Here is a 22185-nt window from a genome sequence, read left to right as displayed (position 1 = left end):
TTGGCATCTGCCTTTAGAAGAATCTAAACTAACACATGTGATAAAGATTTGTGGTTTGCACTGGTGTTTAGTCAGACCTAGACAGTGCACTAGAGTGTGGGGAAGGATTGAGCAGCAGAATCACTGTTAGTAGGAAAAACTAACTTGTCAAACCCTACAACTCATATGAATGCAATGGATTGTTGCATAACAAAGTGTCATCTCAGAATAGTGCTTGGCATCCATTTTTTGATTCTCTTCCTGATACGATTGATGGTTCCTGAAGTGAAAGTGTCAGTTGTTCAGTCATGTCCGACTCTTTGCGACCCCATGGAACTTACCAGTCTCCTCTGTCCATAAAATTCTCCAGGCAAGAATACTGGATTGGGCTGCCATTCCTCTCTCCAGGGGATCTTCCTGACCCAGGGATCAAACCAGGGTCTCCTGCATTGCAGGAAGATTCTTTACCATCTGAGCCACCAGGGAATCTATGGCTCTTGAGAAACTCCAAATCCAAAAACTGCACATGTTGGCAGAGAAACAGCTTGCATTATTAAACAATTCATATTACTCCTAAAGGTGTATCTATATCTGTCAAGATATGATATGGGTAAACTTAATACCAATTTTCTTTGGTTACTAACACATCAAACTAAAAATTTGTGAACAATCTCATTTTATATAAGTATTTAGTGTTTATCTTTTTAAAAAATTAAATAAAATCTTTACATAATAATTTTGATTTAAAAGTATGGTATTAATTTTACTTATTTTATTTTATAAGAAAAATAACTTTAAAACATTTAAAATTTATTGTAAATTTATTTAAATTTACATTTACTATAAAAACATTCAAATTTCATAAGTTTTGAATATATATTAATTTTAATCCTTCAAATCAGAACTGCATATAGAACTCAGATTATGTGAAAATCTTGATTCTTTCAACCTCAGAGTGACCTTTCTGCAATGAAATCAAGAAAAATAGTTACTTGAATAAATATGTACTAATGTATGGATGTGAGAGTTGGACTGTGAAGAAGGCAGAGCGTCAAAGAATTGATGCTTTTGAACTGTGGTGTTGGAGAAGACTCTTGAGAGTCCCTTGGACTGCAAGGAGATCCAACCAGTCCATTCTAAAGGAGATCAGCCCTGGGATTTCTTTGGAAGGAATGATGCTAAAGCTGAAACTCCAGTACTTTAGCCACCTCATGCGAAGAGTTGACTCATTGGAAAAGACTCTGATGCTGGGAGGGATTAGGGGCAGGAGGAGAAGGGGATGACAGAGGATGAGATGGCTGGATGTCATCACTGACTCGATGGACGTGAATCTGAGTGAACTGCGGGAGTTGGTGATGGACCAGGAGGCCTGGCGTGCTGCGATTCGAGGGGTCGCAGAGTCGGACACGACTGAGCAACTGAACTGAACTGAACTTATGAATTATGTATTTATTTTATAACTCTTACAAACATCACAAAGCTATAAACAGAAAGCTATATATATAAAATAATAATTCAGTAATTTGGGGCATTTTACAAATTTTCAGCATGTAAAAAACATATGTTTTGATTTTATCAATATAAAGGTAGAGTCTTCAAGATAGGAGATATTATTCTGTTTACCTTTTGTTGGCTCTGTCTTCAACATTTCAATAGGTATAAATATGATACACCTGCTTCTGTTGGTATACTTGCTCTGGACCGTGCAAATTTAGGGACAGGCTTGGCTTTCAGTATTTGTGTGAGTGTGAAAGGATCAAGTAGAGGTCTTGCCAAGAGCTCCTAAATATGGGGTCCCCTCTTGATGGAGGTGAGGAAGGGATAGAAGTGGGCTTCTATCCATCCATCATCTTCTATCCATCCACTCCATCAGGAGTGGGCTTCCCTGGTGGCTCAGCTAGTAAAGAAGTTACCAGAGCAAAGGCAGCTCAGACTCCCTCTTTCCTCATACCTGTGATGGTTTAAGGCCAGGAGAAAGATGGCTCTGAGAGATATGCAGCTTTTTAAAACTGAGGTATAGTTAAGGTATATGTATAGTTAAGGTATATGTAAGTTACAGGTATATAAGACAGTGATTCACAATTTTTAAAGGCTATCCTCTATTTATAGTTATTATATAATATTGGCTATATTATCTGTGTTGTACAATATATCTTTTTAGCTTATTTATTTTATAAACAGGAATTTATACCTCTTAGTCTTCATCTGCTACTCCTATCTTGTCTCTCCTCTTTCCCTCACCCTACAGGTAACCACTAGTTTGTTCTCTATATCTGTAAGTCTGTTTCTTTTTTGTTATATTCATGAGTTTGTTCCATTTTTTAGATTCTACATATAAGTGATTATATGCAGTACTTATCTTTCACTGACATTTAACTTACACTCCCAAAGTCCATCCATGTAGTTGCAAATGGCAAATTTTCAACTTTTTTTGGCTGAGTAGTATTCCATTGTGTCTGTGTGTATACTATATATATAGCATATACACATTGGGGTACATGTATCTTTTTGAATTAATGTTTTCATTTTTTATGCTGTTTGTTTTCAGATATATACCCAGCAGTGGAATTGATGGATCATGTGATAGTTCTATTTTTAGTTTCTTGAGAAACCCCCATACTGTTTTCCACAGTGGCTGCAGCAATTTACATTTCCACCAACAGTATACAAGAGTTCCCTTTTCTCTCCATCCTTATCAACATTTTTTATTTGTATTCTTTTTGATGATAGTCATTTAACAGGTGTAAGGTGATATCTCACTTTGGTTTTGATTTGCATTTCTCTGATGATTAACAATGTTGAGCACCTTTTCATATGCCTGTTGGCCACCCATATGTCTTTCCTTGGAAAAATGTCTATTCAATTCTCCTGCCCATTTTTTAAGCATGTTGATTGTTTTTATTTGATGTTGAGTTGTATGAGCTGTTTATATATTTTGGATATTAACGCTTATCAGGTCTAGGATTTGAAAATATTTTCTTCTATTCAAGGGTTGTCTTTTCATTTTTGTCAAAGTTTTGTTTTGTTTTGTTTTTTTTCTGTGCAAAAATTTAATTAAGATCCATTTGTTCATTTTTGCTTTCATTTCCTTTGATTCAGGAGACAGATCCAAAAAAAATATTGCTACAATTTATGTCAAAGAGTGTTCCACCTAAGTTTTCTTCTAGGACATTTATGGTTTCAGGTGTTATATTCAGGTCTCTAATTCATGTTGAGTTCATTTTTGTATATGGAGTTAGAGAATGTTGTAATTTTATTATTTTAAATGTAGCTATCCAGCTTATCCCAGCACTAGTTATTGATGATATTGTCTTTTCTCCATTATTTATTCTTGATTCCTTTGTCATAATTTAATTGACCATGAGTACATGCGTTTATTTCTGGCTATTCTGTTCCATTGATCTATGTGTCTGTTTTTCTATCAGTACCATACTTTTTTGATTACTGTAGCTTTTGAGTACAGTCTGAAGTCAGAGAGCATGATTCCTCTACAGCTATTCTTCTTTCTCAAGATTATTGTGTTATTTGGGTCTCGTGTTTCCATATAGTTTTTAAAATTATTTGCTCCAGTTCTTTGAAAAATGACCTGGTATTTTGATAGGGATTATATGGAATCTGTAGGTTGCATTGGGCTGTATGGTCATTTAAACAACACTAATCATTCTAATTCATGAATACATATCTTTCAATCTATGTTGTCTTCAATTTCTTTCATTAGTGAAATCTCTTGCATTTCTATATGCTAACAATGAACTATCAGAAAGAGAAATTAAGGTATAATTTCACATACACCATAATAGCAAAAAGAATAAAATACCTAGTAATAAACCTACCTAAGGAGGTAAAAGATCTGTACTTGAAAAATTATAAGATATGCAGCTTTAAAAAGACTACAGCTCAGGCAATGGTCCTAGGTTTTATCATTTTCTTTTCATGATCAAGAGAGCTTCATCAAAGCTCTTGCTTTCATGTTGTGAATTTAGCTTTGTCCTTCTACGTATGCAGACCATCTGACCTGCCTCCTGAGAAATCTGTATGCAGGTCAGGAAGCAACAGTTAGAACTGGACATGAAACAGCAGACTGGTTCCAAATTGGGAAAGGAGTACTTCAAGGCTGTATATTGTCACCCTGCTTATTTAACTCATGTGCACAGTACATAATGAGAAATGCTGGGCTAGATGAAGTACAAGCTGGAATCAAGGTTGCCAGGAGAAATATCAATAACCTCAGATATGCAGATGACACCACCCTTATGGCAGAAAGTGAAGAGGAACTAAAAAGCTTCTTGTGGAAAGTGAAAGAGGAGAGTGAAAAAGTTGGCTTTAGGGCTCAACATTCAGAAAACAAAGATCATGGCATCTGGTCTCATCACTTCATGGCAAATAGATGAGGAAACAGTGGAAAGAGTGGCTGAATTTATTTTGAGGGGCTCCAAAATCACTGCTGATGGTGACTGCAGCCATGAAATTAAAAGATGCTTACTCCTTGGAAAGAAAGTTATGACCAACCTAGACAGCATATTAAAAAGCATAGACATTACTGTGCCAACAAAAGTCCATCTAGTCAAGGCTGTGTTTTCCCAGTAGTCATGTATGGATGTGGTGAGAGTTGGACTATAAAGAAAGCTGGTTTTGTTTAGTCACTAAGTCATGCCCGACTCTTGTGACCCCATGGACTGTAGCCCGCCAGGCTCCTTTGTCCATGGGATTCTCCAAGCAAGAATACTTGAGTGGGTTGCCATTTCCTTCTCCAGGGGATCTTCCTGACCCAGGAATTGAACCCAGGTCTCCTGCATTGCACACAGATGCTTTACCGACTGAGCTATGAAGGAAGAAAGCTGAGCGCCGAAGAATTGATGCTTTTGAACTGTGGTGTTGGAGAAGACTCTTGAGAGTCCCTTGGACAGCAAAGAGACCCAACCAGTCCATCCTAAAGGAAGTCAGTCCTGAATATTCATTGGAAGGACTGATGCTGAAGCTGAAATTCAAATACTTAGGCCACCTGATGTGAAGAACTGACTCATTTGAAAAGACCCTGATTCTGAGAAAGATTGAAGGTTGGAGAAAAAGCGGATGACAGAGGATGAGATGGTTGGATGGCATCACTGACTCGATGGTCATGAGTTTGAGTAAACGCTGGGAGTTGGTGATGGACAGGGAGGCCTGGAGTGCTGCAGTCCATGATGTCACAAAGAGTCGGACACAATTGAGTGACTGAACTGAACTTCTATGTATGTAATGCTTACAGCTCCCTTATTACATATAAATTAAAGTTTTCAGAATTTCTGCCTGTATCTGAAGCTAGTTATGCCTTTGGTTTTACCACTAACTATATCTCTACTTTATTTCTGTTCCACACAGTAGTTTATCATTTTGAACATGATCATGTTTTTCTAATTTTATGTTATTAACATTTTTCTGTATCTTATGCAGGGAAAAGGAAAATTAGGACATAAACTCATTTTTTACCTACTATATTTTTACTAGTAGGAACAAACCTTTTTGCACATTTATTTATATTCATATTTCTTCTTTTGTGAAATTTTGGTTCATAGCCTTTGCCCATTTTTTATTGATACGTTACTATGTGTGTGTTTTTTTAATTGTCACTGATCTCAATAATTTTCTTTACATTTAAATTCATTGTCCCTATGTCTGCATACATTTATAAAAGTTTTACCTCAGATTGTCATTTGTCATTAAATTGTATTTATCTTTCATTTAGGTAGACAAAAGTTTCAGCTGTATTGTGTTTATTTTTAAATTGTAAATAGTCTGTAAAAATTGTAAATAGTGTTGAAGTTACAATATTTCCTTTGTAATTATTATCTCAATTTATATATAACAGATTCAATGTATTCCATGGTTCTACTGTGGTTGCATGTCTTCTCTGAATGTTTCCTTGTCAATTTTAAGAATCCTCAGTTGAAATATTTTTGATGCTTGCATTCCCTTTGAATAGTGACAATAAACTAAAGAACCTGTCAATTTCTATCTATAGTGCATGTTCAAAGACTGTATAATGTAGCTGCATTATGCTGATTCCTTATTTTATGAGTAATTGAATCCACATGTACAAAAACATTTTGCACAACAGGTGGAAAATTAAAATATTAAACTCCCACTGCTGATTGCTAATTATTTTATTTCTTCGTGACAGATCTCAAGTTGTCAGAATGCAATGGCAATGTACATTACAAATAGAAATCACATTACTGTGAATTCAGTTTGCACACATCTATGTTGGAGAAAGACACTAATCATATCATAACTTACCAAGAAAATACTGTAGCCTGAATCATTCCTATTTAATCTTTCTTAATGCAAATGATATAGAAATGGCCCTGAAGCTTTAAGAACGTGCTTTCCCTTTGTGAGAGTGAGCACAAACAGGTTAGCTCACTTCCATATGGATTCTTCACTAAAAATAAACCATGCTACTTAGCTAAATCCAGTTCTCAGATGTATTAGCCTGTCTACCTTTCAAGATTTTATTTCTAAGTTTCTTTATCAGATTTTCCTTTTTTACTCCTAAACAGTTTAGAAAGCACCAAGTTTAGAGTAAATAATCAAGTATTAGAATTAATTTTAGTTTAGCTATATAATTCTACTGAACATTAGTACCACTACAATGCTGTTATGATAATTACAAAATCACATATGTAAAAACATCAATCCTAGTACATAGTGACTAATCATTAAATGATATTGAATCCAAATCTGAATTTACCCAGACTTTTGGAAGGCACCATACTTCTGGGCTAAATTCTCTATTCTTTTCTTCTAAATTAATCCACTTCCATCTAGTACTTCTTGAGAGTCTAACTGGCACACATCAAATACCTTCCTTGATTGTCCCCAGAAGAGTAGATTACCTAAACTAGGGGCCCAGTTTATTACAAAATCAACCTGTATTTGTTGATATTTTGTTTTTAAAATGTTTCCAATTGTCTATATTTCATTGCACCAAACAGATGATCGACTTTCTGAGGTCAAAGACTGTGTTTTCAGTTTTTGGAGGAGCTGCTGTGAGCATGATACAATGAATGAGGCACTTCATAGCATGCTATGTTCTACATATCCTTTTTGAAACAAATGTTACAGCACTCTACTTGCAGATTTGATTTAACTAATATGACAGCCTCACCAATCAAACACAACACAATTATTCTGCTTTTTCACTGGCTTAAATGATATATTTATGCTGTGACTATGTACAGGAAGGGCTAGGTAGAATGTAAGGAAGGATAAAAGTAGGAAGTGAAGCAGCCTAGTGAGGAATGAGAAAGGAATCAAACAAATTGTAAATGGAAAATTATCTGTTGTTGTTCAGTCACTAAGTTGTGTCTGAATCTTTGCAACTCCATGGACTGCAGCATGCCAGACTTCCCTGTCCTTCACTATCTCCCTGAGTTTGCTCAAACTCATCTCTGCTGAGTTGGTGATACCATCCAGCCATCTCATCCTCTGTTGCCCCCTTCTCCACTTGCCCTCAATCTTTCCCAGCATCAAGGTCTTTTCCAATGAGTAGGCTCTTTGCATCAGGTGGCTAAAGTATTGGAGCTTCAGCTTCAGTATCAGTCTTTCCAATGAATATTCAGGGTTGATTTCCTTCAGGATTTACTGGTCCAGCCCCAGTGGATCCAGGAAATTCGAAGAGGGGACGGAGTCAGTGTCCTAGGAAAGAACTTATTTAATTACACATATAAAGAGAGATTAGAAAAGAATAGTGTAGTAGGAAAATTAGTGGAGAAAAAGATGCTGAATAATTTGGTTTACATGGAAAACCAATAAAACTCCAAGACAAGGAGTTTGCACCATCTACGTAGGCCACTGGCGCCCACTCGAATAGCGGAGGTTGCCCCGCCTTGGGCTCCCTCTATGTGGGTTTTAGAAGCCAGGGCAAGTAAGTAGACGTGGCGAGCCTCCATGCTCCAGATGGGAATTCAGCCAGAAAAGAAGAGAACGAGAAAAGACCACATGGGGGAAACCAGTCTTTCCAGGAACTGGTCCAATTTCTTTATTTTTCAGGTCCACTTATATACTTTTTGTTATACATAGGGATGAATACAGAGTCACGCGGGGTCAGCAGATCTGACCTTTATCAAAATCAGGTGTTTTATACAAATGTATACAAAGTTCTTAAGGGCTTTACATCATCTTCTGGCCATGAGGGCTGCTGACAATTTACGGCCTTTTCTTTCTGATAACGGTCAACCAGAAATCTTATTCTTCCAGGGGTGAATTTTCTTAAACTAGGTGTCACCCTCTGAAGGCATCAGATAAAGTTGCATTCTTATAGCGTGAAGGTGCAGTGGGTAACAATCGAGAAAGGAATTTAGCCTAAGGTTTAATATGATTAATCTTAAAGGTTAATAGTTATTTCTCCTATACGCTAGTTGTGTTCATTAATGTGTATAAGGGCAGGGGATATGGAGACTTAGCAGCAAATATTGGCCCAACAAATGAAAAACCCTTCACCAATATAATTCCTAATCAACCCACTATACTATATTAATAATTTTCTAACTTCTCAAAAGAATCTGTATTTAGAAAGTTTAAAGCATCTCATGCCTCTCACGATTGGGAAGCTGTGAACAATTACATGTGGCCGGACAAACCTGTTCAGGCAAGCTAGAGAACCTTCAGAGGAGTTTGTAAGTTGAGACACTCTTGTCACGCCCAGGAATTTTTATTAACTGGAGCTGTAAGTTAACTCCTTCTCTGAGAGAGGTGGTGGGGAACAGCTCCCTGTAAAGTCAGAGGTGTAGGTGAAAGCACAAAGCACTAAAGTAAGCAGACTCTGGTTTTGGGGGTAGATGCTCAGGAACAGGGGGTCTCCTGAGGCTCAATCCCGCCTTTGCGTATGCTGAGCCTCCTTCCTCATGACCTTTGCCATGGGTGGAGTTCCTCACGCTGGCTCCCAGCAGCTGTCCAAGGGACTTTCAAGAATCTTCTCCAGGACCACAGTTCAAAAGCATTGGTTCTTCAGCATTCAGCCTTCTTTCAAGTCCAACTCTCGCATACGTACATGACTACTGGAAAAACCATACTTTGACTATCTGGACCTTTGTTGGCATCTCTACCATACAGATAAGTCTTTATCATGCTGCTTCACTGTTTGTTGCTTTATGGGAGTGAGTAATGAGAAGAAAAAAAGGGACTTAAGGGGAATGAGGTGTAAGGAATATATAATATGGAAGAAAGGATTCCAGGTAAAGTCAAAGACAGAAGACTGGAGGAGTACAAGGTAACAGGGGCCATTTTAAGAAATTGAGGGTAGAGGAATTTTAACAACCTCTTACACTGCATTAAGTTAATTGTTGATCTGAGATTAAGATGGCAGAGTAAGAGGATGTGGAGCTCACCTTCCCCCATGATCACATCAAAAATACATTTGCATGTGGAACAATTCTCACTGAAAACTAACTGGAAATTGGAAAAAGATTGCTGTACAAACAAGACTATAAGAATGATCCACATATAATTGGGCAGGAAGGAAATAAGAATGATAGGGTGGGGACCTGTGCCCTTTGGAGAGGACTTAGTTCCAGGAAAAGGGAGAATTCATGGAAAGAGAGTTATAATGGGAAGTGTACAGTGAAAACCACAGACTGGGTGCTCCAGTCCTGGGATTTTATAGCTAGGAGACAATCCCTCCTTGACTGGCTGGAGAATCACTGGAACAGATAGAAAGGTTGGAAAAGCCTGGACTTCACACATGAGGAACATGCAGGAGCTGGCTGCCCTGCAGGGCAGAGAGAAGTCTGCCCTAGTGGCTGCCTGGTTTCCTGTGACCATCTCAATGGAATGTTATTCAGCCATAAAAAGAATGAAATTTTGCCAAATACAGCAATATGGATTGACCCAGAGAACATTACTCTAGGTGAAATAAGTCAGACAGAGGGAGATAAATATTGTATGATATCATTAAAGAAAACAAATGTATATAGCAAAAGAGAAACAGATACAGAAAAAAACTAGTGGTTACTGAAGGGGAGAGAAAGGGGGAAAGGACAAAGTATGGGTATGAAATTAACAAACTAGTAGGTATAAAATAGATAAGCAAGAAGGATATATTGTATAGCACAGGGAATTATGACCATTATCTTATAATACTTTATAATGGAGTATAATCTACAAAAATACTGAATCACTATGCTGCACATCTAAAACTATTACAATATTTAAATTAACAATATTTCAGTTTAGAAAAGAAGTTAACTGTTTTTCAAAGCTGCCCTTGGTGGTTGAAAGGGGCCTACACCCAGACTTTGATCACACTCTCTTGAATGGGTAAGACAAGGCCACAGGAAAACTTTCAGGAGACAGATGGGGAGGCTTAGAAACTTCTCCAACATACCCTTGCTATCTTCTCAACCTGCTGATTTCTCCCCTACCCTTTTCCCTTCTAATTCTCTCCTTAACTCTAAAGTTTTTTCTACCTGCCTGTTGACTGTTTGTGAAAACACTCATACAACTGTTGTTAAATAGCAACATTTAAATGAGTAAAATATAAAGACATTTTGGATTTACTAAGTGGTTCATGAATTGAGCATCACCCAGTCTAACAGATAGAAAGGAACTCCAAGGATCTATTATATATATATATATATATATATATATATATATATATATATATATATATATGTATATATGTATATATATATACACACATATATATATATAGGTTGAGGGGAGCAGGAAAAAACAAGGTGCAGTTGGCAAAAATGGGGGTTGGTTATTGTAAGGTTACATTCATTTAGGGGAGATGATGCTGTGAAAGGCTGCACTCAATCTGCCTGCAAATTTGGAAAATTCAGCAGTGGCCACAGGACTGGAAAAGGTCAGTTTTCATTCCAATCCCAAAGAAAGGCAATGCCAAAGAATGCTCAAACTACCGCACAATTGGACTCATCTCACATGCTAGTAAAGTAATGCTCAAAATTCTCCAAGCCAGGCTTCAGCAATACATGAACCATGAACTTCCTGATGCTCAAGCTGGTTTTAGAAAAGGCAGAGGAACCAGAGATCAAAGTGCCAACATCCGCTGGATCATGGAAAAAACAAGAGAGATCTAGAAAAACATCTATTTCTGCTTTATTGACTATGCCAAAGCCTTTGACAGGGAGCCTTGGCGTGCTGCAATTCATGGGGTCGCAAAGAGTCGGACACGACTGAGCAACTGAACTGAACTGATGCTAAGTGAAATAAGTCAGACAGAGAAAGATAAATACTATATGATATCACTTATATATGGAGTCTACAAAACTCAACAAACTAGTGAATATAACATAAAGGAAGCCGACTCAGAGATATAGAGAACAAAATAATGATTACCAGTGTGGAGAGAAAGGGGAGGAGCAATATAGGGGTAAGGGAATGAGACGTACAAACTATAGGGTGTAAGATAGGTTACAAAGAGGTATTGTACAACACGTGGAATACAGACCATATATGTGTCAACTACAAATGTAGATTAATACAGGATCATTGTATTGACAACTCACATACCACAAATAGACACTGGCACTGATGTCATAATTTTTGAAAATATTAAACAACTCTATATGAAATACCAAACAAAATAAACTAAGACTTTCCCTTGATTTACACAGTAGTTGCATTTTTAGAGAAGTCAGCAGCTATTAAAACTTTACAAAAGTAATTTGCTTTTTTATAAAAAATGGAGTTATATTCTAATCCCAAATAATTTTATGTTTTTGCCTACATAAATTTCTGAGAGAGGTATTTAAAAGTCATATGGGGAACCACAAAAGACCCTGAATAGCCAGAGTAATCTTGACGAAAAAAAAAAACAAAGCTAGAGGTATCACACTTCCCTGACTTCAGACTATACTACAAAGTTACAGTAATCAAAACAGTATGGTACTGCCACAAAAACAAGACACATAGACCAATGGAACAGAATAGAGAGCCTAGAAATAATCCCCCCACATGTATGGTCAATTAGTCTAGGACAAATGAGGCAAAGAGAGAAAATGGAGAAAAGACAAATAGAGGAAAGACTGCCTCTCAAATAAGTGGGGCTGGGAAAACTGGACAACTAAACATAAAAAATGAAATTAGAACATTTTCTTAATTTAAATACTAAAGTAGACTCAAAATGGATTAAAGATCTTAACGTAAGATGTGAAACCATAAAACTTCTAGAAGAAAACATAGGCAGAGCACTCTGACACAAACTGTCACAATATTTTTTGGATCTTTTTCCTAAGACAAAGGAAGCAAAAGCAAAAATAAGCAAAAGGAACCTAATTAAATTTAAAGGTTTTTACAGCAAATAAAACATTAACAAAACAAAAATCAACCTAGTTAGTGGGAGAAAATATTTGTAAATGAAATAAACAATAAGGGGTTAATATCCAAAATATATAAATAGCTCCTATAACTCAACATTTAAAAATGAACGACCCAATTTAAAAATGGGCTGAAGACCTGATTAGATGTTTCTCCAAAGAAGACACTGAGGTGGGAAATAGACACATGAAAAGATGCTTGACGTCACTAAACATCAGAGAAATACAAAATAAAATCAGAATGAGATATCACCTCATACCTGTCAGACTGACCATCATCAAAAAGAATACAGATAACAAATGTTGACAAGAATGCGGAGAAAAAGGAAACCTCATACACTGTTGGGGGGAATGTAAATTGGTGTAGCCACTTTGAAAAACAGTAGAGAGGTTTCTTAAAAAACCTAAAAATAGAACTACCATATAATCTAGCAATCCCACTTCTGGATATACATCTGAAGAAAACAAAAACACTCAATTGAAAAGAGGAATAATTACTCAGCCATAAAAATAATGAAATTTTTCATTTGTAACAACATGGATGGACATAGAAGGTATTAGGTTTAATGAGTTAAGTCAGAGAAAGACAAATAATGAATGTTATCATTCACATGTGGAATGTAAAAAACAAAATAAATGAATGAATATAACGAAATAGAAACAGATTGATAGATATAGAGAACAAACTAGTGATTTCCACTGGGGAGAGGAAAGGAAAGAGGGACAGAATAGGGTTAGGGAATTAAGAGAATGTAACCAATATTTTATAATAACTTTAAGCAGAGTATAATCTATAAAATATTGAATCACCATGTTGTACATCTGACACTAATATAATATTATAAATCAACTATACTTAAATTTTCTAAATGCCAAAACTTGAAAAAAATAAAGCCATATGGGATATAGAGAAAATCTTCACTCTGTGGGCTTGTCCCATGTATTTCAGGGCACATAGCATCCCCGGACCCTTCCCACTAAATACCAATACCATTCCCATGCATAGTGACAACCTAAAGAAAATGCCACCCCCTCCATTTCTAAAACATCACCTAGTAATGGTACTGTCCACTTCAATAACCACTGCTCCAAAAGAAGATCACAGATGCTACAAGGCAAAGCTCTTTCAGGTATGTAAGCGATCATAGAAGTGTGGGAAATGTATACATGCTAAGCAATAGGTTTTGTGGAGCCTGTGATGAACTAGAGAATAGAGACCTCATTTTAAGGCTCTACATTAAAAGCATTTTAACCTCAAGGTATTTACATTTTAAAAATGCTTCCACATTGCAGCAGCAAATGTACTTACTTTTCTAATGAACAAATGAATGAAGTTAACTTGTAATACAAGGATAGCCTTTATGCAGGCTTGTGTCATATTTGTACTTTTACAAAAAGCAATGCTCAAATATAAGAATCGTATACCTGAAGGAAAGTTTCCAAGCGTCAGCAACAAATGAGTTTTTCAAAATGAGAGCATATTTAGGAAATTGTGACCAGCCATGCTATAATTAAAAACAGACTAGAATAGAACATATCAGACTACATAAGGTATTATTTTGTCAAGTGTTTATTTCAGGTGTGTGTGCATGTATGTGTGTGTGTGTTGGACATGATGTAAACTGTATTTCACTGGGGTGGGGTGGGGGGTCTTAGCAAAAACAAGCTTCAAAAGCACCAGAGTGGATTATTAGGTATTATTAGGTAAGGATTTGGGGTATAGGAAAATTCTGAAAGAAATGAGAATACCAGACAACCTGACCTGCCTCTTGGAAAACCTGTATGCAGGTCAGGAAGCAACCGTTAGAACTGGATATGGATATGTCTGTAAATACTTAGTATATTGTTTGACAAGTAGTAAGAAATAAATTAGGCTTCCCAGGTGGCTCAGTGGGTAAAGAATCTGCCTGCAACAGGAGACACAGGAGCTATGGATTCAATCCCTAGGCCAGGAAGATAGCCTGGAGGAGGACATGGCAACCCACTAAAGTATTCTTTCCTTGAGAATCCCATAGACAGAAAGTCCTGGCAGTCTACAGTCCATGGGGTCACAAAAGAGTTGGACATGACTGAGTGTCTGACACAAGAAATAAATGGCTACAGTATTATTGGGAAAGATCATCCTATACCCATATATGTTGGTGACTAACACACAAACACAAAGTAATAATGCCTGTCTCCTGTTGCAGGCAGATTCTTTACCCACTGAGCCACCTGGGAAGCCTCATTTATTTCTTACTATATGTCAAACAATACACTAAGCATTTACAGACATTATCTCACTTAATTATAACAATCTTATAATACATTACCATCTTCAATTTATTGATAAAGAAACTCTGGCTAAGAGAGTTTAAGATATTTGTCAGTAGTCATATGCCTGAGTGGTACTGCTGGATCTCAAAAACACTTCTATTTGATTCCAAATTCTGATCCTAGCAAATGTATGAAAGAAGACGACTGTGTTGGGTGGCTACAGTGTTTGTGTGTTAGCCACCAACATATAAGGTTTCCCTGGTGGAGCGGTAAAATATAAGATACAAATGTCATGTGTTCAAATGTGTGTCAAATGTTTTCTTCCTTTTCTAGAGAACTCTTTGAAATATATGAATCCATCATCTGTATTAATCATCTATTCCTGTATAACAAATTACTCTAAAATTTAGCAGCTTAAACAACAAACAATAGTTTTTGAGAATCAGGAATCTGGGATCAGTGTAGCAAGGTGGTTCTGGCTCAGGGTTTCCCATAAAGTGTCAGCTAAGGCTTCAACAATACGTGAACCATGAACTTTCAGATGTTGAAGCTGGTTTTAGAAAACGCACTGGAACCAGAGATGAAATTGCCAACATCTGCTGGATCATTAAAAAAACAAGAGTTCCAGAAAAACATCTATTTCTGCTTTATTGACTATGCCAAAACCTTTGACTGTGTGGATCACAATCAACTGTGGAAAATTCTGAAAGAGATGGGAATACCAGACCACCTGACCTGCCTCTTGGAAAACCTGTATGCAGGTCAGGAAGGAACAGTTAGAACTGGACATGGAACAACAGACTGGTTCCAAATAGGAAAAGGAGTACGTCAAGGCTGTATATTGTCACTCTGCTTATTTAACTTATATGCAGAATACATCCTGAGAAACGCTGGGCTGGAAGAAGCACAAGCTGGAATCAAGATTGCCAGGAGAGGGCTTCCCTTGTGGCTCAGCTGGTAAAGAATCCGCCCCTCCCCGCCCCCCCCCCCCCCCCCGCTCCCTCCCCGTCCCCCCTCGCCCCGTCCCCAAAAAAAAGAAAAAAAAAAATATTTAAAAAAAAAAAAAAAAAAAAAGATTGCCAGGAGAAATATCAAAAACCTCAGATATGCAGATGACACCACCCTTATGGCAGAAAGTGAAGAATAACTAAAAAGCCTCTTGATGAAAGTGAAAGAGGAGAGTGAAAAATTTGTCTTAAAGTTCAACATTCAGAAAACTAAGATCATGGCATCTGGTACCATCACTTTGTGGCAAATATATGGGGAAACATTGGAAACAGTGTCAGACTTTATTTTTTGGGGCTCCAAAATCACTGCAGATGGTGATTCTAGCCATGAAATTAAAAGACGCTTACTCCTTGGAAGGAAAGTTATGACCAACCTAGACAGCATATTAGAAAACAGAGACATTACTTTGCCAACAAAGGTCCATCTAGTCCAGGCTATGGCTCTTTCAATAGTCATGTATGGGTGTGAGAGTTGGACTATAAAGAAAGCTGAGTGCCAAAGAATTGATGCTTTTGAACTGTGGTGTTGGAGAAGACTCTTGAGAGTCCCTTAGAGCCAAGCAGTCCATCCTAAAGGAGATCATTTCTGGGTGTTCATTGAAAGGTCTGATATTGAAGCTGAAACTCCAATACTTGGCCACCTGATGTGAAGAGCTGACTCATTGGAAGAGACCCTGATGCTGGGAAAGATTGAGGGCAGAAGGAGAAGGGAATGACAGGGGATGAGATGGTTGGATGGCATAACTTACTCAATGGACATGAATTTGGGTGTGCTCCAGGAGTTGGTGCTGGATAGGGAGGACTGGCATGCTGCAGCTCGTGGGGTCGCAAAGAGTCGGACACGACTGAGAGACTGAACTGAACTGAACTGAAGCTATGACTAGGAATACAAGCCCTAAACAGGCTAAAATACCCACTGTGAGCAGGAAGCATCAATTATCTGTCATATGGGCATCTTCATAGGCCTGCACTGACATGGCTTTCCCCAGAGTATGTAATCCAAGATAGAGAGAAACAAATAGAACACCAAAGATAGAAGCCACAGTTTTGTATAACTCAATCTCAGAAGTGACTTAACATCACTCCTGCCATAAGCTATTGATCATGAAGTCTAAACCTGATAATGACAGGAAGCAAGGATCATAATTAGGGGTCATTTTTAAGACTATCACAATATTTATTAAATGTTCATCCTCTTCAGGTATACTTGAATTCAAATATGATATTTTCCAAAACATAAGTGATTATCACTCACTGTCTGAGTTAGTAGTAATACAAATTTGAGGAGTCATCAATTTTGTTAATGATGCATCACATCAGCTTACTTAATAAATCATATTTGGCTACCTGGAAAGTTTTGCATAATCTTTGAGTGTTATCTTTCTTTCAAAAAAATTAAACTTCCGTAAAAATATTTTAAATATATCTGTATGCTTTCAAAATTATTTCCTCTAGATATCACTGCAGATGGTGACTGCAGCCATGAAATTAAAAGACGCTTACTCCTTGGAGGAAAAGTTATGACCAGTCTCAAAAGCAGAGACATTACTTTGCCAATAAAGGTCCGTCTAGTCAAGGCTATGGTTTTTCCTGTGGTCATGTATGGATGTGAGAGTTGGACTATAAAGAAAACTGAGCACCGAAAAATTGATGCTTTTGAACTATGGTGTTGGAGAAGACTCTTGAGGGTCCCTTGGACTGCAAGGAGATCCAACCAGTCCATTCTAAAGATCAGTGCTGGGATTTCTTTGGAAGGAATGATGCTAAAGCTGAAACTCCAGTACTTTGGCCACCTCATGCGAAGAGTTGACTCATTGGAAAAGACTCTGATGCTGGGAGGGATTGGGGGCAGGAGAAGAAGGGGACGACAGAGAATGAGATGTCTGGATGGCATCACTGACTCGATGGACTTGAGTCTCAGTGAACTCTGGGAGATGGTGATGGACAGGGAGGCCTGGTGTGCTGCAATTCATGGGGTCGCAAAGAGTCAGACATCACTGAGTGACTGAACTGAACTGAACTGATACTTTATTATTGTATACAAATATATATTTGATGTGAGGCTTCCCTTTCTTGGCATACAGTCAGACAGTAATGTAGGGTTAAGGCTTCAAAAGTAAAAATCAATTAGAATTTTTATTAGCATAAACCTTTCCATAGATGATGAAGGTAGAATGTGAAACATCAATATTCTTAATGTCAAGTTTCTTTATAAACTACCACAATAATTGCAAGGGATGATTTTAATCATAATATAAACATGAAGTTCCTTATTAAGATAATGATAATAACTATAATCAAGCAAGAAGATCAATACTTTAAACAACAATAAACCTTCACTTATTTCCAAGATATCATATAATATAAGAAAATGCTGGTACTTATTTTTAAGTTTGATTTTTATTTTAATGTGAACTTTGCCTTCAATGCTAACCATTATATGTTTCAAATTTGCTCCTAAATTCATTCACATTTTTTAAAGTAATAGATCAGTTGTGGCCTTTGGTTAAATAATGTAACTGACCCTTTCCTAACCAACTGATCTCTCTTCTTCCCTTCCCTCACATTTGTTCTCTTCCTCGGTGCTCTGGTTTCCACATTTGTCCCATTAAAATATTTTCTCATTCACATTAAGGCATAAGTAACTGAAAAGAATTTAAAAGTGATGCCCCAAGGGGATAGTATATTCTTTGATATAACATGTGTAAACTGCCTATCACAATTCCTGACATAAAGTAGGTGATTCACAATTGCAAATTTTCTTTTTATTGCAGCTTTGCTTTACATCTCTTGAAAGTTAAAGCTGCCTAATAGGAGCGGTCCTAAGTTGGTGGAGGAATAGGACAGGGAGACCAATTTCTACCCCCCCCCCCAAGTTCATCAAAAGATCATTTGAATACTGAGCAAATTCCACAAAACAACTTCTGAACACTGGTGGAGGACACCAGGCACCCAGAAAAGCAGCCCATTGTCTTTGAAAGGAGATAAAATGAGAGACAGAAGAGTTAGGGATGGAGAACCATTGTGGGGAGGGAATCATGAAGGAGGAGAAGTTTCCAAACACCAGGAAACCTTCTCACCGGCAAGTCTGTGGGGAGTTTTGGAATCTCAGAGGGCAACATAACCAGGAGGAAAAAAAAAAAAAAACCCACAGATTACGTGCCTAACCACAATTACCAGACACTCACATCCACCACCAGCAAGTGGGGCCTGAATAGGGAGGGGCGGGCTGCATTGCTTAGGGTAAGGACTGGGCCTGAATGCCCTGAGGACAATCTGAAGGAGCTAATGTGAGATTGCAACCCAAACTGCTGGATAGCCAGAGAGAAAGAGAGAGAGAAGAAAAAAAAAAAACAGAAAGAAAGAACTTTCCCGTGAAAAGCTCTAACCTAAGGCACTGCTGGGCCCTCTCACAGAACAAAGGACTGAGGGAATACCAGAGGAGAGCTAGCTGGCTGCGGACCAGCCCATCCCCCACCAGAGGCAGAGGGGCAGGCGGGCGACAGCCAGAGCCAGAAGACGAGGGGCAATCTCGGCCCCAGAGTCGGCATCCTCTACCAAACTGTGAGCAGGCCCCCAGTTGCTAATGAAGTCTTCCTGCCAGTGAGACGTTTTCCTAGTGTTTGGAAACTTCTCCTCCTTCATGACTCCCTCCCCAGGATGAGTCTCCATCCCTAACTCTTTTGTCTCTCGTTTTATCTCCTTTCAAAGACAATGGGCTGCTTTTCTGGGTGTCTGGTGTCCTCCACCAGTGTTCAGAATTTGTTTTATGGAATTTGCTCAGCATTCAAATGATCTTTTGATAAATTTGTGGGGGAGATAGTGGTCTCCCCGTCCTATTCCTCTGCCATCTCAGGACCTACCTCTTTTCCTAGTTTTTTAACGAATCTCCATACCACCTTCCATAGTGTCTGTATCAATTTACATAGTTTGCTGTATCAACAGTGCAAGAGTGTTCTCTTTTCACCTCACCCTCTCCAGAATTTATTGCTTGTAGACTTTTTGATGATGGCCATCTGACTGGTGTGAGTTGATCTAACTATAGTTTTTATTTTCATTTCTCTAATAGTGAATGATGTTGAGCATGTTTTCATGTGTTTATTAGCCATCTGTATGTCTTCTTTGGAGAAATGTCTCTTTAGGTCTTTTTCCCACTTTTTGATTGGGTTGTTAGTTTTTCTGGTATTGAGTTGTATGAGATGCTTGTATATTTTGGATATTAATCCTTTGTCAGTTGTTTCATTTACCATTATTTTCTCCCATCCAGAGGGTCATCTTTTCACCTTGCTTATAGTTTCCTTTGCTGTGCAAAAGTTTCAAGTTTAATCAAGTCCCACTTGTTTACTTTTGTTTCTATTTCCATTACTCTAGGAGGTGGGTCATTGAGGATCTTGCTTTGATTTATGTATGTCATCCAGTGTTCTGCCTATGTTTTCCTCTAAGAGTTTTATAGTTTCTGGTCTTATATTTAGGTCTTTAATCCATTTTGAGTTTATCTTTGTGTATGGTGTTAGGAAGTATTCTAATTTCATTCTTTTATATGAAGCTGTCCAGTTTGCCGGAGCATGATTTATTGAAGAGGTTGTCTTTGTCCCATTGTATATTCTTGCATCCCTTGTTAAAAGTAAGGTACCCGTAGGTGTATGGGGTTTATTTCCGGGCTGTATATCTTGTTCCATTGGTCTATATTTTTGTTTTTGTGCCAGTGCCATACTGTCTTGATGACTGTAGCTTTGTAGTGGAGTCTGAGTTCAGGAAGGTTGATTCCTCCAGCTCCATTCTTCTTTCTCAAGACTACTATGGCTATTCAGGGTCTTTTGTGTTTCTATATGAATTGTGAAATTTTTTGTTCTAGTTCTGTGAAAAATGCCATTGGTAATTTGATAGGGATCGCATTGAATCTGTAGATTGCGTTTGGTAGGATAGTCATTTTCACAATATTGATTCTTCCTACCCAGGAACATGGAATATCCCTCCATCTGTTCATGTCATCTTTGATTTCTTTCATGAATGTTTATAATTTTCCATATAGAGTTCTTTTGTCTCCTTAGGTAGGTTCATTCCTAGATATTTTATTCTTTTTGTTGCAATGATGAATGGGATTGAATCCTTAATTTCTCTTTCTGATTTTTTCATTGTTATTATATAGGAATGCAACTGGTTTCTGTGTATTGATTTTGTTATCTGCAACTTTACTAAATTCACTGATTAGCTCTAGTAATTTTCTGATACTATCTTTAAGGTTTTCTATGTACGGTATCGTGTCACCTGCAAACAGCAAGAGCTTTATTTTTTCTTTTCTGATCTAGATTTCATTTCTTTTTCTTCTCTGATTGCTGCAGCTAGGACTTCCAGAACTATGTTGAATAATAGTGGTGAAAGTGGACACCCTTGTCTGTTCCTGATCTTAGGGGGAATGCTTTCAGTTTTTCACCATTGAGAATAATGTTTGCTGTAGGCTTATCATATATGGCCTTTATTGTGTTGAGCTAGATTCCTTCTGTGCCCATTTTTTAAAGAGTTTTAGTCATAAATGGGTGCTGAATTTTTTCAAAGGCTTTTTCTGCATCTATTGAGATTATCATGTGGTTTTTATCTTTCAATTTGTTAATATGGTGTATCACATTGATTTATTTGTGTATATTAAAGAATCTTTGCATCCCTCAAATAAACCCAACTTGATTATGGTGTATGAGCTTTTTGATGTGTTGCTGAATTCTATTTGGTTGAGGATTTTAACATCTATGTTCATCAGTGATATTGGCCTTAGTTTTCTTCTTTTGTGTTGTCTTTGGTTTTGGTATCAGGGTGATGGTGGCCTCATAGAATAAATTTGGAAGTGTTCTTTCCTTTGCAATATTTTGAAAGAGTTTTAGAAGCATAGGCACTAGCTCTTCTCTAAATGTTTGATAGAATTCTCCTGTGAAGCTATCTGGTCCTGAGCTTTTGTTTTTGGGTAGATTTTTGATCACAGCTTCAATTTCAGTGCTTGTAATTGGGTGGTTCATAATTTCTATTTCTTCCTGGTTCAGTCTTGGAAGATTGAATTTTTCTAGGAATCTGTCCATTTCTTCCAGGTTATTCATTTTATTGCCATATAGTTGTTCATGATAGTCTCTTATAATCCTTTGTATTTCTGCATTATCTGTTGTAACCTCTCCTTTTTCCTTTCTAATTTTGTTGATTTGATTCTTCTCTCTTTTTTTCTTGATGAGTCTGGCTAAAGGTTTGTCACTGTTGTTTATCTTTTCAAAGAACCGGCTTTTAGTTTTATTAATCTATACTATTGTTTCTTTCATTTCTTTTTCAGTTCTTTCTGCTCTGATCTTTATGATTTCTTTCTTTCTACTATTTTTTGGGTTTTTTCTTCTTATTTTTCCAGTTGTTTTAGGTATAAAGTTAGGTTGTCTATTCGATGTTATTTCTTGTTTCATGAGGTAGGATTGTATTGCTATAAACTTCCCTCTTAGAACTGCTTTTGCTACATCCCATAGGTTTTGAGTTGTTGTATTTTCATTGTCATTTGTTCCTAGGAATTTTTTTATTTCCCCTTTTATTTTTTAGTAACCTGTTGGTTATTTAGAAATGTATTGTTTGTGATTTTTACAGCTTTTTATTGTAAC

Source organism: Budorcas taxicolor, chromosome X (genome assembly GCF_023091745.1).
Source record: "Budorcas taxicolor isolate Tak-1 chromosome X, Takin1.1, whole genome shotgun sequence".
Classification (NCBI taxonomy): Eukaryota; Metazoa; Chordata; class Mammalia; order Artiodactyla; family Bovidae; genus Budorcas; species Budorcas taxicolor.
This window is presented reverse-complemented; position numbering follows the sequence as displayed.